Genomic DNA, 8,763 nt, shown 5'->3' on the forward strand with positions numbered 1-8,763 from the left:
CTCCAAGTGTGCTTGTTCCCCTTTTCTTTTTATTTCCTCACCGATCCAACGGTGAGCAAATGGAAATCACTTTTGATGAGAAAAGGAGGCATTGAAAGACCCTCATGGCCCAACCCCAAGACACTCCAAGATCCTTTTTCGAACCTGCTCTGCTCCCATGTGAGGAGATGGATAAAGACATCCCATCTCTTGCACTGATCCAAGGGTTGTTCGTGGTGGGGGGTCGAAGACCAAGGAGTTATTTTTATTTACACCAAGCATTCTTTTATTCTTATGACTAGATCCAATCTATTGGGCCCTACGGAAAATGAATTGATAGAATTTGATTTCACGTTATTCCTTTAGGGAATAATGAGGAGATCCTATCAATTGCTATTTCCTACAGACCTCCAAAGCATGAAAAGGCTCGAATGGTATGATCCTTCTGTCACCCTACTTAGAATGAAAAGGGTGATCCGTTAGTTCTTGTTCTGTGAAGATGCGTTGTTAGGTGCTTTATTTTCCACATCTAGGCTGAAATTCAACCTGTGCTCGAGAGATAGCCATCCATACACTGATAAGGGATGTATGGATTCTCGAGAAGATAGGATCTAAGGTGGATAACCACCAACACTCCCAGACCGCCCAGATCCACAAATGAATAGAAAGCTGGATCTGTATTCGATGTCACCTGAATTGCCCCATCTATCCTCCTTAGGATAAGCTCAGTTTCAAACCCCGGTTCGAACAAACAGGAGGAGTAGGCCATGCTAATGTGCCTTGGATGATCCGCTGAGCTAATAGCCCATCGTGCAGGCCTCTGGGTATGGAGACCTGCCCCTACACTAACACCAATATATTGGAAGAACCAATATAGGAAATAAGCTAATAGCCCATTGTGCAGGCCTCCTAGGGATGGAGGCTTCAATATATCCAAAATAGCAGAAGAGAAACCCTAACTCTTTTTTTGCTACCCCATGTCCCAGCCTGGGTGGCAACATGGGGAGGCAAATGGGAGATGGTATTCTATCAACTTGTTCTGACCTGGGATGATAAGCTCATGGTTTTGACTTCACTGTCAAGACTCGAAAGAACACTTCCATCTACGATTTTTACTCAGATGTGAGTCCTTCTGGAAGCAGTGTCAAATGAAGAAGCCCAAAAAGCATTAGCTCTCCCTGAAAGGGAGGTGATCTAGCCACACTACCAGTACGACTACCTTGTTACGACTTCACTCTAGTCACTGGCCCAGCCTTCGGCATCCTCCTCCTTGCAGTTAAGGTAACGACGTGGGACATGGCCAGCTCCCATAGTGTGACGGGCGGTGTGTACAAGCCCCGAGAACGGATTCACCACCGTATGGCTCACCGACGATTACTAGCGATTCCAGCTTCATGCAGGCGAGTTGCAACCTGCAATGCAAACTGAGGCCAGGTTTTTGAGGTTAGCTTGCCCTCGCGGGGTCGCGACCATTTGTCCCAGCCATTGTAGCACATGTGTCACCCAGGGCATAAGGGGCATGATGACTTGACGTCATCCTCACCTTCCTCCGTCTTATCACCGGCAGTCTGTTTAGGGTTCCAAACTAAATGCTGGAAACTAAACACGAGCGTTGTGCTCGTTGTGGGACCTAACCCAACACCTTACGGCACGAGCTGAAAACAGCCATGCACCACCTGTGTCCACGTTCCCGAAGGAACTCCTCTCTTTCGGGACGATTCATGGCATGTCAAGCCCTGGTAAGGTTATTCGCTTTGCATCGAATTGAACCACATGCTCCACCGCTTGTGCGGGCCCTCGTCAATTCCTTTGAGTTTCATTCTTGCGAACGTACTCCCCAGGCGGGATACTTAACGCGTTAGCTACAGCACTACGCGGGTCGATACACACAGCACTTAGTATCCATCATTTACGGCTAGGACTACTGGGGTATCTAATCCCATTTGCTCCCCTAACTTTTGTCTCTCAGTATTAGTATCGGCCTAGCAGAGTGCTTTCGCCGTTGGTGTTATTTCCGATCTCAAAGAATTTCACCTCTCCACCGAAAATTCCCTTTGCCCCTACCTTACTCCAGCTTGGTAGTTTCCACTGCCTATCTAGGGTTGGGCCCTCGGATTTGACGGCAGACTTGAAAAGCCACCTACAGATGCTTTACGCCCAATCATTCTGGATAACGCTTGCATCCTCTGTCTTACTGCGGCTGCTGGCACAGAGTTAGTCGATGCTTATTCCTCAGATACCATCATTTTTTCTTCTCTGAGAAAAGAAGTTCATGACCCGTGGGCCTTCTGCCTTCATGCGGCATTGCTCCATCAGGCTTTCGCCCATTGCGGAAAATTCCCCACTGCTACTTCCCGTAGGAGTCTGGGCCGTGTCTCAGTCCCAGTGTGGCTAATCATCCTCTCGGACCAGCTACTGATTGTCGCCTTGGTAAGCCATTGCCTAACCAACTAACTAATCAAATGCGAGCCCCTCCTTGGGCGGATTCCTCCTTTTGCTCCTCAGCCTATGGGGTATTAGCAGCCGTTTCCAGCTGTTGTTCCCATCCCAAGGGCAGGTTCTTACGCGTTACTCGCCCGTCCGCCACTGGAAACACCACTTCCCGTCCGACTTGCATGTGGTAAGCATGCCGCCAGCGTTCATCCTGAGCCAGGATCAAACTCTCCATGAGATTCATAGTTGCATTACTTATAGCTCCCTTGTGGACAAGGTTGATTCATCATCATCTCTAGGCATAACTTGTCTCCATTTTCTTTATATAAGCTCAGCCTGCAGTTTCCAGTATAGCCATCCCTACCCTCTCTGTCAATCCCACGGGCCTAACATGATGATAGAGCCATAAAAGAGATGGAAGGACTCACGAACATATTTCAGCAAATTCTCTCAGGCATAACTTGTCTCCATTCATTTCGTATCAGCTCAGCCCGGAGTCTCTAATATAGCGATCCTTACCCTACGAGCTACTATAATATATGTTCTCAACTTGATATCTATAAAGATAGATGGATCATCCATATCCAATTTCTTGTCCATCTACCATAGTAGACTCACTCATTCATATATGATGAGGGGGCCCTTTTAACTCAGTGGTAGAGTAACCCCATGGTAAGGCGTAAGTCATCGGTTCAAGTCCGATAAAGGGCTCATGTTTCCCATGAAGAAAGAAGGCTCGAGTGTCCATTTCTCATCATATGATCTACATCTTTTCAATATGAAAACCCTTTTCTAGGGAAGAAAATTATCTGTCATGATAGGTTTCAGGCAAAACATTCGTTATGACAGAGTCTCACAACTAATATGGAGGAAGGACCACTATATTTTTATCAATAATTGTCTTCTTCATCCTGCTACCATAGGATCAGTATATAGTTTACTCGATCATTGTCAATTTTGAACATATCAGAGGTATTATGGATACCCGGTAATTTTAAATTACCAGTCTCCAAAAGAAGTGGAAAAGACGGAGGAGAAGTAAGTGAACCTAACCCATTGGCTTATGAATATATAAGCTACTCTGGTATTGAAATTTGATGGAGATTTGGAAAGTGGACCTTTCCTTTCTGAAATTAATCGATCTTATTTAGTTGATCAAACTCCCTATTTGGTTGTTGATTGAATGTTTCGTCGGATCAATTTTTATGATCTCTTCTCCCTTCCCTGGATAGAAAGAGATATAGATCCTGAAGTAAGTCCATTCTGAGCCAAATTACAGACAACGTATTTTCTCTATTTAGAGGAAATTGATACACAAATAAAATATGTGATTCTGTTACGATGTACTAAATATTTTCATATGAATGTACCATATGGTGATTACGCCGGTGAGAAACGGATAAAAATTAAGATGTGAAAAGAGAAAACAAAAGGGAAAAAAGGGTTTCACTTTTGGATCACAATGGTTCAATATATAACTTCTTGCTATAGAAGGAGAAGAACTTTGGAGTCATTTCATTTAGCTTTATGAGTTATGAAAAAATCGAATCGTTCCTGCCCGTAGACTCATTCGTATCAGACCACGAAGTAGTATACATAGAGATGGATGAGAGAGAATAGAAAAACTCCTTTTCATTTTGTTGCATTGCAGAACAAGACGAGAATTAATAAGAAAATATTGAATGGAATATATATTGTGAATAGAATCTGGTCAATGGAAGGCAGAAAACACACTTCCCTCCCCTTAAATTGTTCCATCGATGTTATTCAATAGGTGATTCGAGGATCAGATAGGAACTCTGAAAACTCGGGATCGAGCGATCATGCATTTACCTATATTGAATCGATTCGGTTCAGTTTCAAATATTTGTTCCAACAATGAATCTTCGGAACCCTATTTTTTTTTTTGAAAGGATGATGGATGAAAAATTGTCCCCAATTCATCATATACCTTTTAATCATATAGGGTGCTCGGAAATGGTCGAAATAGTGAAATAGGAGGATTGCTATGACTATAGCCCTTGGAAAGTCTTCTAAAGAAGAAAAAACTTTATTTGATACTATGGATGACTGGCTACACAGAGACCATTTCGTTTTTGTGGGTTGGTATGGTCTATTGCTCTTTGCTTGTGCCTATTTTGCCTTAGGTGGATGGTTCATGGGTACAACCTTTGTGACTTCATGGTATACTCATGGATTGGCCAGTTCCTATCTGGAAGGTTGTAATTTCCTAACTGCCACAGTTTCTACTCCTGCTAATAGTTTGGCACATTCTTTGCTGCTATTATGGGGTCTCGAAGCACATGGAGATTTGACTCTTTGGTGTCAATTAGGTGGTCTATGGACCCTCGTTGCTCTTCACGGTGCTTTCGGTCTAATAGGTTTCATGTTACATCAATTTGAACTTGCTCGATCTGTACAATTGCGACCTTATAATGCAATTGCATTCTCTGCTCCAATTGTTGTCTTTGTTTTTGTATTTTTGATTTATCCATTGGGATAGTCCGGTTGGTTTTTTGCACCTAGTTTTGGTGTAGTAGCTATTTTCCATTTTATCCTCTTCTTTCAAGGTTTTCATAATTGGACCTTGAATCCATTTCATATGATGGGAGTTGCTGGAGTATTGGGTACTGCTCTTCTATGCACTATTCATGGTGCTACCATGGAAAATACTTTATTTGAAGATGGTGATGGTGCAAATACGTTCTGTGGTTTTAACCTGACTCAAGCCGAAGAGACTTATTCCATGGTCATTGCTAACCACTTCTAGTCCCAGATTTTTGGGGTTGCTTTTTCCAATAAATGTTGGTTACATTTCTTCATGTTATTTGTGTCAGTGACCAGTTTATGGATGAGTGCCATTCGAGTAGTTGGTCTAGCTCTAAACTTATGTGCCTATGATTTTGTTTCCCAGGAGATCCGTGTAGCAGAAGATCCTGAATCTGAGACTTTCTACACAAAAAATATTCTCCTGAACGAAGGTATTCATGCTTGGATGGCAGCTCAAGATCAGCCTCATGAAAGCCTTATATTTCCTGAGGAGGTCCTACCCCATGGAAATGCTCTTTAATGGAACTATAGCTTTAGCTGGTCGTGATCAAGAAACCATTGGTTTCGCTTGGTGGGACGGTAATGCCCGACTTATCAATTTGTCGGGTAAATTTCTTGGGGCTGAAGTGGCTCATGCCGGATTAATTGTATTTGGGCTGGAGAAATGAAAGTATTCGAAGTGGCTCATTTTGTACCAGAAAAACCTATGTATGAACAAGGATTGATTCTGCTTCCCCATCTAGATACTCTAGGATGGGGAGTCGGTCCTGCTGGGGAAATCGTGGACACTTTTCCATATTGTGTATCTGGGGTACTTCACTTAATTTCTTCTGCGGTTTTAGGTTTTGGTGGTATTTATCATGCACTCATAGGACCTGAAACTTTTAGAAGAATCTTTTCCATTCTTTGGCTATGTATGGAAAGATAGAAACAAAATGACGACAATTTTTGGTATTCACCTAATCTTGCTAGGTGTTGGTGCTTTTCTTCCAGTGCTAAAAGCTTTGTATTTTGGAGGTGTATATGATACTTTGGCTCCCAGCGGTGGAGATGTAAGAAAAATTATGAACCCGACACTTAACCCAAGTGCTATATTTGGTTATTTACTGAAATCTCCTTTCGGAGGAGAAGGATGGATCGTTAGCGTGGACAAGCTAGAAGATGTAATTGGAGGACATGTATGGTTAGGTTCCATTTGTATCTTCAGTGGTATCTGGCATATCTTAACCAAACCTTTTGCATGGGCTCGTCATTCGTTCGTATGGTCCAGAGAAGCTTATTTGTCCTATAGTTTAGCATCTCTATCCCTCTTTGGTTTTATTGCTTGTTGTTTTGTTTGGTTCAACAATACCGTCTATCCCAGTGAATTTTATGGGCCCATTGGCCCAGAAGCCTCTCAAGCTCAAGCATTTACTTTTTTAGTTAGAGACCAACGTCTTGGAGCTAGTGTGGGGTCTGCCTAAGGACCTACTGGTTTAGGTAAATAACTTATGCATTCTCCGACTAGAGAAATTATCTTTGGAGGGGAAACAATGCGTTTTTGGGATCTTCGTGCTCCTTGGTTGGAACCCCTAAGGGGCCCTAATGGATTGGATCTGAGCAGGTTGAGAAAAGACATACAGCCTTGGCAGGAACGACGTTCAGCAGAATATATGACTCCTGCTCCTTTAGGTTCTTTAAATTATGTGGGTGGTGTAGCTACCGAAATCAATGCGGCGAATTATGTCTCTCCTCGAAGTTAGTTATCCACCTCCCATTTCGTTATAGGATTTTTCTTCTTCGTAGGTCATTTCTGGCATGCAGGAAGGGCTCGTGTAGCCGCAGCAGGATTTGAGAAAGGGATTGATCGTGATTTCGAACCTGTCCTTTCCATGACTCCTCTTAATTGAAACAATAGATCAAACAAGATGGAAGAAAAATCGATTCAATTTCACTACATCTATCTCCCATATCGGCGGGATAGGAGTCTTTTCAAATACTCTTTTTCCAACTAGATCCTTGTAGCTCGGCTATATATAGCCGAGCTATTCTCTTTTATTCTTATTGGACCGGTAAATGAAATTGTTGAAAAACAAAAGGAGAGAGAGGGATTCGAACCCTCGATAGTTTTTTTATCTATACCGGTTTTCAATACCGGAGCCATTAACCACTCGGCCATCTCTCCCGGGGACAACTTCTATTCTACCCCTTCGTATAATCCCTAACTATAAGCATAAATTTGGGTCGATACCAACTATACCTGTGACATATGATGATTTTTCATCATCTGGAATGGAAAAAAAAAGAAACAAATTTCCCTCTCCTCTCACATTCAAATATCAAATTGAAAAAGTTTGAAAGCTCGATCAATTTATGGTCAAATCCTTTCCATAGTGCATTTGATCAGAATTGAAAATTGGGGATCGGATGGTATAGTCTATTCAATCTGTTGGGAGCTTGTAAGATCACAACCATGACTATTGCTTTCCAATCGGTTGTCTTTGCATTAATTGCTATTTCATTTTTACTAGTGATTGGTGTACCTGTTGCACTTGCCTCTCTCGATGGTTGGTCAAGTAGCAAAAATGTTGTATTTTCGAGTGTATCATTATGGATCGGATTAGTCCTTTTTGTAGGTATCCTTAATTCTTTCATATCTTAGATATGTTCTAGATGTTTTAGGTTCACACTCCCTCCCCCTCCTCCCATAGGGCTTTATAGCTTTTCTGAAGGGCCTTTTACTTCAGGCCCAAGGAGGAGGGGTTTTCCATATTCGTAATTGAATTAATAAATGGACCATTCAAAAATGGTATCTACTTACGAATGGGATTGAACATATATGTATTTTCCATTTCAATTATAGGAATATCTATATATTCATATAATTGAAATGCGGGTATGGTTGAATGGTAAAATTTCTCTTTACCAAGGAGAAGATGCGGGTTCGATCCCTGCTACCGCCCTTCACATGGAATATGAAAAATAATAGTTCATGTATTGATCGTTTCTTTTCCTCACTTATAATTCAATTATAAATTGATAAGTGAGAGAGCAATCCTTTCCGGACCAAAATACTTTGTATGTTCTGGTTTGGCGGAGACAGGATTTGAACCCGTGACCTCAAGGTTATGAGCCTTGCGAGCTACTAGACTACTCTACCCTGCACCATTGATTTATATCATAATCAAAATGGGTACAGAAAACAATAATGGGATATAGTACCCCTATCCCTATATAGGGATAGGGGTACTATATCCCATTATCACAAGAAACTTCAATTACTTTTTTTCTTTTCCTACCAACTCGATTTTGTTATCCTGGGCAATAAACATGCATGGGCCATCTCACAGAGTATGTGTCCGGACAATCCAAAGTGTCGATAGTTGGCTCTACGTCTTCCAGTCGAAGAACAACGTCGATGGAGACGTGTAGGTGCACTATTACGTAGTGAAGATTGCAATTTTCAATGAATTTCCCATTTGTCATCCAATGATGACACTTTGCTTTTTTCCTCCAAAGATCGACGAATTAAATGATATTTCCTTTCCAGTTCTTGTCTCTTCTTCTCTCTCTGAATGAGACTCTTTCTCGCCATAATAGTTCAATCGGTACTATTACCTACCAGGAATCAAAATATAGATCAGATTTTAGATGGAATAATATTATGTTGATTACTTTTTCTCTATGGGGTATTGTCATTGATACAATGACAATACCCCATAGAGAAATTGATGAAGAAGAATTAACCAAATTTACTTGATGTAGAGGCAATTAAAAAAGCTGCATAAGTGAATATATAACCTACGGAAAAGTGAGCTAATC

General features: G+C 41.7%; 1 pseudogene; it reads right to left on the bottom strand.

Moving 5' to 3' along the window:
* Positions 1-1,166: 1,166 nt before the first annotated feature.
* On the bottom strand, positions 1,167-2,645 carry LOC149213200 (18S ribosomal RNA; annotated as a pseudogene).
* Between the last annotated feature and the right edge of the window lie 6,118 nt (positions 2,646-8,763).

Source organism: Pinus tabuliformis, chromosome 1_1, assembly GCF_031772625.1.
Source record: "Pinus tabuliformis cultivar Carrire ecotype Pingquan chromosome 1_1, CPIR1, whole genome shotgun sequence".
Taxonomy (NCBI): domain Eukaryota; kingdom Viridiplantae; phylum Streptophyta; class Pinopsida; order Pinales; family Pinaceae; genus Pinus; species Pinus tabuliformis.